Source organism: Haplochromis burtoni, unplaced genomic scaffold (genome assembly GCF_018398535.1).
Source record: "Haplochromis burtoni strain Fernald_Lab_line unplaced genomic scaffold, NCSU_Asbu1 Contig_48, whole genome shotgun sequence".
NCBI lineage: Eukaryota > Metazoa > Chordata > Actinopteri > Cichliformes > Cichlidae > Haplochromis > Haplochromis burtoni.
The window spans coordinates 493420-502920 of record NW_024582409.1 but is presented as its reverse complement, the minus strand read 5'-3'; positions in this window follow the sequence as shown (position 1 = coordinate 502920).

The following is a 9501-nucleotide window of genomic DNA, read 5'->3' as shown; positions in this document are numbered from 1 at the left end:
GAGCATCTTTAGGATGTGGTTGTTATGACCAAAGATCTGGTGCCTGCTGAGTGGCTGGCTTGAACTCATTCCTGTTCCCAGATTGGATAATTGGTTGGGCAGCCAACTCCTAACCACCTCAACCACCCGACAAACAGCCAGTGTTTCTGTGTGAAAACCTTAGTCCCACACTTTAAGGTGTGTGTCTGGTGTTATGAGTCCTAGATGAGACCCTTTGTAAATAGTTCACTGTATATACTGAACACTGCAGCAGCCTTTCAGGAGTGAGAAACCTTTTCTGTTAAAACCTGTTTTCTCTTATTTTTGGAGTTTAGGTAGCAAATTGTCTTTTGTTTGATTTTTATTTTGGAGCAGGGAAGATTAAGGACCTTTTAGAGATCTTTTGTTTGTTATTTTGACATAGCTCACTGCTGAAGTTGATAAATGGCTGCATAGCATTTGCACTTGCTCAGGTTACCCCTAGGCCTGAGATGTAACATGGTGGAACAGAAGATGCGCAGCTGACTAATGTGCAGCAACTTTGTGACGCTATCATGTCAATACGGACCAAGATATCTGAGTGTTAATATCTAACACTAGTTAAAGATCAACTATCAGTCTGATAGTTGTATAGGTATCGAACACCATGAAGTAAATTAACATTGTACTTGTGATGCTTCATTTTCATTTTCTTTCCTTGGTAAAGTATCAGTTTGACTGCTATTGTCATTTTCTTTCACTTATCTTAGGAGGGACAGTAACCGGGGTAAAGCATGGATTGAGACAATATTCATACATATGGCCAATTTAGAATAAGCAATAAACTAAACCAATGCATGTCTTTGGAGTGTGGGAAGAACCGAGAGAGAACATGCAAGCTCCATACAGAAATGTCCCAGAGTGGATTCAAACCTAGGACCTTCTTGCGGAGAAGCATTGTGTTAACTACTGCACCGCTGTTCATGTCAACTTTTAATAAAAAAAAAAAAAACCCCAACAAAAAAAAAAAAAAAAAAGCCCAAGAAGCCAACCAAAAATTCCCAGAACACTTATTACTTGTACAGATACTCAGTACTCCAGAACAGTCCCACACTCAGTTCACTGTAAAATGTATCAGCTTGTTTACACAACAAAATATCCGATCTACATTTATCCCTTGAATATGCTAAACGTTAAATACCATCAATCAACTCTTGAGACTAAAAGACACCCAAATAGTCATGGATGAGCTGATGATCTTTGTGGCGATTTTCAGCTCCTCAAAGATTGAGGCCCTGATTCAAAACAACCCACCTGAGAATTTTAAGAAGGATAAAATTCAGAGGAATGAAACATTTTTGCAGGGTTCAGTTAAATTTAAATAGCAATGGCCAAGAATTGTGTGCAGTTTCAGTAGGTAGGAAAAAAGAATAGAATATCTCTTTATTGTAATTTTACACGTACAACAAAGTTATGTGTGCAGGAGAAAAATATAAATAGTAAGGCAGCAGGAATAAATAGCAAACACAAGAAATTTATACAATCAAAGCACATTGGCGAACAAAACAAAGTGACTAAAAAGTTAATAAATTGCTTAAACTACATGCAAACACAAAAGTCATTGAACTATTAGAAAGTTACTGTAAAATGCAGTTGAACTAGAGGCTTTAATTACATACCTCACTGCTCCATTACACTGGCTATGATGAGACTTATTAATTCACCAGCACCAGCTCAAAGTGGCCAGCAGGTGGCGTTACATCCAAACGCAATAGAAGAGACTTACTTTGTATGTAGGACTACCACTAATGGTAAAACATACATAAATAATTGTTAAAGGGAACCGCTGAAGAGCAGCACAGTTTTCTAAATTAAGGGAGATCAACCCCCACATTAAAATAAACACATGTTCATGTTTTTTTAATTAATTCTTTAGAACACGTGGTGAACAACAGACTGTTTGCTTTATATGATAACGGTTTTTTCATGTACAGGAGACTTTTGCAGAATTTTGCCCGCCAACACTGCCTGCACTCTGGCGCTCAGTAACATTGCCTAACTAGGGCAGCCTTGATTAGCTGCTGATCACAGAGGGAGAATTGTAAATTCTACTATGTAGGTCACAGCACTGGCTTATAACACTTTTCCTGGATCCTTCAGTATATTTTTACAAAGCTGGAAGTGTATAATCTTAGAGCACCTCCTGCATATTCGACAGTAAATCAAAGCACTGAAGAAAAGCAGAGCATCACCGTGAACTGTTTCACCACACACAGAATTTTGATTGTTTAATTAAATTCCCCTTGGCAAACAGCTCGGTGTTATTCATTATTCATTCCATAATTATTTTAATGCTAATTTGATGAGGTTTTTTATTAATTAATGCAGAATGTTTCAGAGGTATCGCCATTTTCTGGCTGCTGCAGCGGGAAGAAAAGCTTACAGACAGTTAGTCTTACAGCTTTTTGGGTGAATAATCCACAAAATTTCTTGTTTGCCCAGCATCAGATTCCAGGAAATTATTAGCCTAATTGGGAAAGAAAAGCAACAGAAATAAAGACGGCCAACTGGAGTTGAGAGTCCCCCTGTTTTAGGCTCTCGATAAATGAGCAGGATAATAATGTGGTGCTGATCTGCTGATCTCCAGCTGTTCCCATAATTCGACAGGTATTGCGCTTTGGCCCTTAGCAGTCTGCCTCAGCAGACTGGCACTTAATTAGGCAAGGATTAAGGCCAAACTGCCTCATTTACGTGAATTGTATCACAAATACAAACTGGATGGCCCTTTTCCTTCAAGGGGGCATCTGGGCTAGATTTTTAAAAATGCAGAGGAAGCTGAAATGAAGAGGCTCCAGGCCTTTAACTCCAGATTTCTCAACAATGGGGATCACCCCCACCCACCATGCTGAGAGGTGCTGTTTTTGAGCACACGCTTTTTAACCCCTCAAATCCAGGGAGACTGATGCAGGCAGATGAAACGGCTTGATTTACATTTAATTCAGATTATGTAAATACACTGGTTGGGTCCCAAATCAAATATGGGACACAATACAAGCTGCCTGCAGCGCCCAGCAAAGACAGACTCTATTGTCATTTAAATGCATTGAATTAAATACTTCTTCCACACATGGTCTGGATCATTTAATTAAAGTCTTGATCAGATTTAATATGTTATTTCTGCAAATACTGATATCTTCTCATTATTTTCAGTTGGCAACCTCTGCATGTTTTCAGACTGAGTGTGTGTTTGCTTTTGCTCTTGAATGGAGGGCAACTGGGCATGGCATCAGGGTCTGTCACCAGGGATGTTCATCTATGTAACAGCATTATAGGGGTATATCTGCATGGCTATCACTAAGTGCACAGTGGAGGGAAATCCCCAACAGGCATTTGCATGTGTGTTGAGTGAGCTCGACTCTGCCAATCCCTCCCCTGGGCACCTGGCTCTCCATGGTGCGTCTGCAGGCACCAGGATGCCCCTCCACCATTAGCCTTTACTGGCATTATTATGCATGAAGGTCTATTCACAGTAGTAGGCTTAACACTGTATATGCAGTACTTAGCCTATACTAAATCCTGCCTTGCATATGATTTTGCCTATTTTGTTATGAATATTTAATGTTGGTCAGGTCCACTCTCAGCTGTGTTGGCACAAAGGCTGTGCACGCTGGAAAAACTCACACAGAGCTGAAGGTTGTCTTCTTTAATCAGCATCTAGTCTTTGCTCAAAGTACTATTTCCCTGCCTTAATACTTCAGTGTACATGTACCTGTTTGGTCATGCATTTGAAGTATTTATTTAAAGGGGGGATATTATGCATTCCCCTATTTTCTGTCAAATATATAGGGTTACAGTGGTAGCAATACATGATAACTAAACAGAACAACTAAACTGTCAAAACTTGATGTGAAAAGGGGTGTTAGTGAACTGAAATAAAAGTAAATGTATTAGATCGAAGAACCTGCCTGAGGCTTTGATGAGCATGTTTATTGAGACTCTGGATGTCTATAAGACTAAGAGTCAAATGCTTTAAAGAAGGCCTTTGTTTTTATTTAATACATGTACTGATTTTTCCCAAATATTGCCTCCAGCACATGTCCTCTATGTCAAAGGACTAAAACTAAGACTGACATGAATACAAACTGACTAAAACTAAACATTTTTAAACAATAAAAACTAAACAGAGAAAAAAAACACTTTAAACTAATTGAAACTCAAAAACAAAAAAGAACTTTAAAAATGAAACTATAAAAACTTTAACAACTGACAGTTAATATAAAGTAGCATAAAATCCAATATTTGAACTCTAATAACATTTACACAGCTTCTCATAAGATAGATTTCCATTAATAGTTTATACGCAGAAAGACTGTAAAGGGACATCTCCAGCTATTAGTGCGGCCATGAAGCCTCAGGTTGAGCGTTTTTGGTGTCGTCATCTTAGTTTTTAAGAACCAGACATACTGAGTGTGGAGCAGCTCTGTATGCGAAACCAAAGGAATTATTTACTGATGTGCAAAGTTAAGCATTTAGTAGGAATTATAATTGCTGACGGCGCCCATAAACTAATCCATTGTGTTTACTGAGGTGATGAAACAAGGGAGGACTGTTTTCCAATAGAGTTCTAAACAATCTTAACTCTTTTGACAAACACAGTTTTCTTCTTCTGGGCATTAAAAGTAATGCAGGTTTTACCCTTTATCGCTTGATTTTGTGAGTAAAGACAGCTGGAGGTCCCACAGATGAATAGTCATTCCTGTTATACAGGTCTGCTTGATGTCCACTGCCCAGGGTACACGCTCACTGTTACTATATAGACACATTTTAAGATAAGATAAGAAGAACTTTATTGTTATTGTAGTTATACAACGAAATTTGTTTGGTAGCTTACAGAGGCCAGCAGCAATAAAACAAGAAGCAGCATAGTAATAAATAACCGTAGTAAAAGTATAAGATATAAAGTAAAAGGAAGGCACTTAGCACAGTAAATAACAAATAAAATATAATATAATAGTATTTACAATGTAAATACTCTGCAATTGTGGGTACCTGCATGGACCTTGTGCTCACTGTCTGATCTGGTGACTGTGGAAGCCATTTGAGCACACACTGTGGTCAAAAAGGGAGAGATTTGGTCTTTCAAGCATAGCTTGGTTATAATGAGTTTATCTGAGCTGCTGTTGCCTTCCTATCAGCTCAAAGTAGCTCGAAGCACTCTGGCCATTCTCCTTTGACCCCACGTATCAACAAACCATTTTCACCTAGAAACATGCCGCGCACTGGACATTTTCTCTTTTTAAAATCTTTCTCTGTAAACCCTAGAGATGGTTGTGTGGGAAAATCCCAGCAGGTAAGAGCACATTCAAAGTCACTTACATCACCCCTGGTCACCGTTTCGAATCTCAGTTTGAATATTAGCAGGTCATCTTGACCGTGTCTACATACCTAAATGCAATGAGTTGTGATCATGTGATTGGCTTTTTGATGTCTGCTGGCGGCATTTATTGCCCTTAATGATTTTTGGTGGAACCTTTTCACTATTTTTTTTTATTGTGAGTGAATTCAGGCTTGAGATTTTATGTTTCTTATATATACATATAGTTGTTTTGTATTCCCTCCTCCCAAAATGAGCTGCTCTCTAGTTATCTCTGTAGAAAGGTCAAGACCCCTAGTCTGAGAATCACTGCACTACAGTGCCTAATGTGTATTGATTTTGGGGTGAAAATAGTTTCCTGGTCACCCTTGTGGCTATGGTTTGACCAGCAGCTCTGGTATGTGTTAGCTACAACGTACTCTAACTACAGAAACATGCCAACCTTGGTTGATTTGTTGTGAGGAAGAAAAAAGTTTTCTTTCAGTCCCACTCTGTAAATATTTGCAATTAATAATTGATCAGTATTGACTGAAACAGAGGCGGACTGTCCTCTGATTTCAGCACGAGGACTAATGATTTTTAAATGATTTCAAAAAGGTGCTGTTTAAGTGCCTCCCTGCAGATGCGTCTGGACTGAAGTGTTGATTGACCTTCTGCTTCAACTTGCTTACGCTTGGGAATCTTCCTCACAGTGTGCTGATCAGAGCAGAGCCGTATTGATTTTTCAGACAGGATCCAAGGACAGTCTTTACCTGGAAAAGTGCCATCAAAAATATAATTGTAGTGATTATCACATTTATATATATTTAGACAGGAAGTTTTTACTGAATGATTTCCCCATTAGGTGCTCACACTGAAGCTATGCTTTTCTAAAAGACAAATAAAACCAGGATATTCTAGACATTGACTTGCATTAAAGTGTCAACCCCCATGTCTGCCTCCCCTCTCCGTTCCCCAGCCCCCGTCCTCCCTCTGCTCCCTGCGCACTGACCAGCATTACTGATTGCTCCTGTATCATTGTAGGCACAGTTGTGTTGATTTATTGGCTCTGCAGCGATCTTGATCCCCCTCATTAGCTTCTTCATTACACCGTCGATCATTTCATGGCGGGCCATATTGGACGCTGAGTTTTATTGAGCTGGCTCTCCTGGCACATTGTTGTGGTCGGCGGTTATTGTGATAGATTCCTTTTTTTGTTACATTGGATTGTCGGCCTTTAAACACATTTCTGCCAAAAATGCATGAAAACAAAATTTCCCACAAGCTTTTTCTAACACATACGGGATATTTCCTATGTGAGTCTCATCCTTGATACACTTTTTGTTTTTTGAAGTCACTTTTCTATTCAGTACACAAAATGTTAAGATTTGAATAGTTGTAGAAGGAAAAAATTGAGAATATTTGTATTTAGAAGCCATACTGAACTTTTTTCTTGCAAAAACTATTTAAAATTATTACAGAAACTGTTGCTGATTGTGGGTTAAGCAATTAACATTGTTGTTACTGTTTCCCACTGCTGTTGGCAGACTGTTTTTAATGCAGTTTCATGACTTACTGTATGAAACAATGTCATCTCCTGATTGCAGTGTATTTGGTGCCTATTTCTTTAGACTCCTTGCTTGCTTGTGGTTCCAAGGATATTTAGGAAAAAAGTAGAATGGGGGGTAGAGCCTTCAGCTTTCAGGCCCCTCTTCTATGGAACTAGCTCCCAGTTTGGATTAAGGAGACAGATCATCTTATCTGCTTTTAAGATTAGGCTTAAAACTTTTCTTTTTGATAAAGCATATAGTTAGGATTAGATCAGATGACCCCGAACCTCCCTTAGTTACGTTGCAATAGGTCTAGGCTGCTTGGGGGCTTCCCCATGATGCACTGTTTCTATTTCACTCACCTTCTTTCACTCACTGTGTGTTTAAACATCACTCTGAATTTAATCATTGGTTAGTATTAATCTCTGCGTCTCTGTGTCTTTGCCCTGTCTTCCTCCCCTCTCTCCCAGCCAGTCATGGCAGTTGGCCGTCTCTCCCTGCTCCCTGAGCCTGGTTCTGCCTCAGGTTTCATCCTGTTGAAAGGGAGTTTCTCCTTCCCCCTGTCGCCGAGCACTTGCTTTTAGGGGGATCATCTGATTGTTGGAGCTTCTCTGTATTATTGTTGGGTTTTTACCTTAAAATATATAAATCACTGTTATTGTGATTTGGCGCTATAGAAATAACACACCTTACTGTTACATTTATATAGCTAATGAATGTTGCATTTATATTTATGTGTCATGTTGTTTGTAAGAATTTTTCACATTGTACTTACACATCCTTTAAGCTATGCCAGCAGGATAGGTCTGGGCCTGGCAATGCTGATGTGTGTCTGTCACAAGTTTAAGCTTTTTAAGCTTTTCCTTCATCAGATTTATAGACATGGTTATTTGCCATACGCCCATCGCTCTCTGGCACATTTTAAAAAAATATATATTTTAAACTGAAATAGTTTAAAACACAGGATAGACTGATGATTTTGGCAAATACTGTACCATCAGGGTCCCTCATGGAGGACTGACATACCCAGCAGCTTCAGCTGTGCTTCCATTAGCATTCATTCTCCTCAAAGTAAGGTGGCAAACACTGTAAGTATTACAACTGCTAAACATGGGTGCACTGGCTTTATCGCGGTTACAGTGTTGGTGCAGATGCAGTCTCATATTTAATCGTAATTAAATATGAGGCTTAATTAAATATTAATTTAGCTAATTGTTTGGGCATCATATGGAGTTAATTCAAAGTGAATGTCATAAAAGACACAGCTCTGAGAAAGATCTGTTAAAGATCGGCTGCTGTTGTTTTCATTGCAGCATCCCACATCCCCCAACAAGCTGTTTTTCTTTTCTGCTTTGCATTTTTCAGTGAAAATACAAATTTATTCTAGATATCAAAAACAAATATTTAGTATGATTTCTAAATATCTGCCTTACAATGCCCTTTAAATCTATGAAGCAGTCATGTGTGAAAATGACCTTGCAGGTAAGTGAGAATTTCCCATTAGGGAAGACAATATGCAAAGCACCTATTTCCTGCTGTCACTCTGCTTTACAGCAACCAGGATGCATTGTGCTGCTTTATTTTTTTTATCCTAATGTATTTCATGAAGTTGTTAACTCGTTTCCATCAATGGCCACAAGGAGTGAGGTCATCAGGCATCTGTCTTTTCAAACTCTCTCTTTCTCTTTTTTACAGTTGTGCTTCTACAATTTATTCATAGGACGTCGTTTTCAAAAATGAGCCCAGGCAATTTTTGTCACAACATTGTATCTTCCAATTTCAACAGCACTGACTTCAGTCAGTTACACTTTAATGGGATTTCCATAAATCTGCTAAATGGCTTTAAAACAGCTTTGCCCAGATGTGAATTTCAGAAATCCTTATGTGGACTCTGAAAATATGTTCCAGATGCACACAATTTGGCAGCCATTTCCTCCACCAGTAAGGCCTGAGCTTGATGAAGCTAATGGGATTATAGGAGAAGAGGCTGCTAACCCAAGATTCAGCTATCAAATGTTTAAGCTAATGAGGGCATCTCATGAGGGGGAGCTTGATTACTTTGGCTTATCAGATGACACCAGGGACTGCGAGGTCACGTGTTTACTGGTTGTGATAACGCACATACAGCACTTCTCGTGCTCATAAACCGAACTATCAAGATGAAACGAGGATTGTGTCTGCGTGACAGACCTACAGAGGCAACAGAAATCACTTTGGATTTGTTGTGCAGTGCTGTGAATCCAAACACTGAGCTCTTTGAAGAGCAGTCAGGATTTCAGGAGATATACTGTCACTTTTATACAAAAGCAGTTGTGTTAATTGATAAGCATATCAATTTACCAATATTTTACCTTTTTTTCATTTTTAATATTATCTGAAAACATACTTAAAAATCGTGCCCACATCCAAATCCCAATGTAGAGTAGCTAAATAAAGCTTATTAAGCTTATGTCTGTACTTGCTATAATAAGCACATTGCAAAGTATGACAGTCATTACAGTAATATATGTTGAATTTTTTTTACATACACACAAGTGTTCAACTGCAATAAATACTTGGCACAAAATTTATTTTAATATGGACACAGCAAGGTTTGCAATGTGAAATCACTTTGCAATAAATTATTTCTGAAGTGAAATC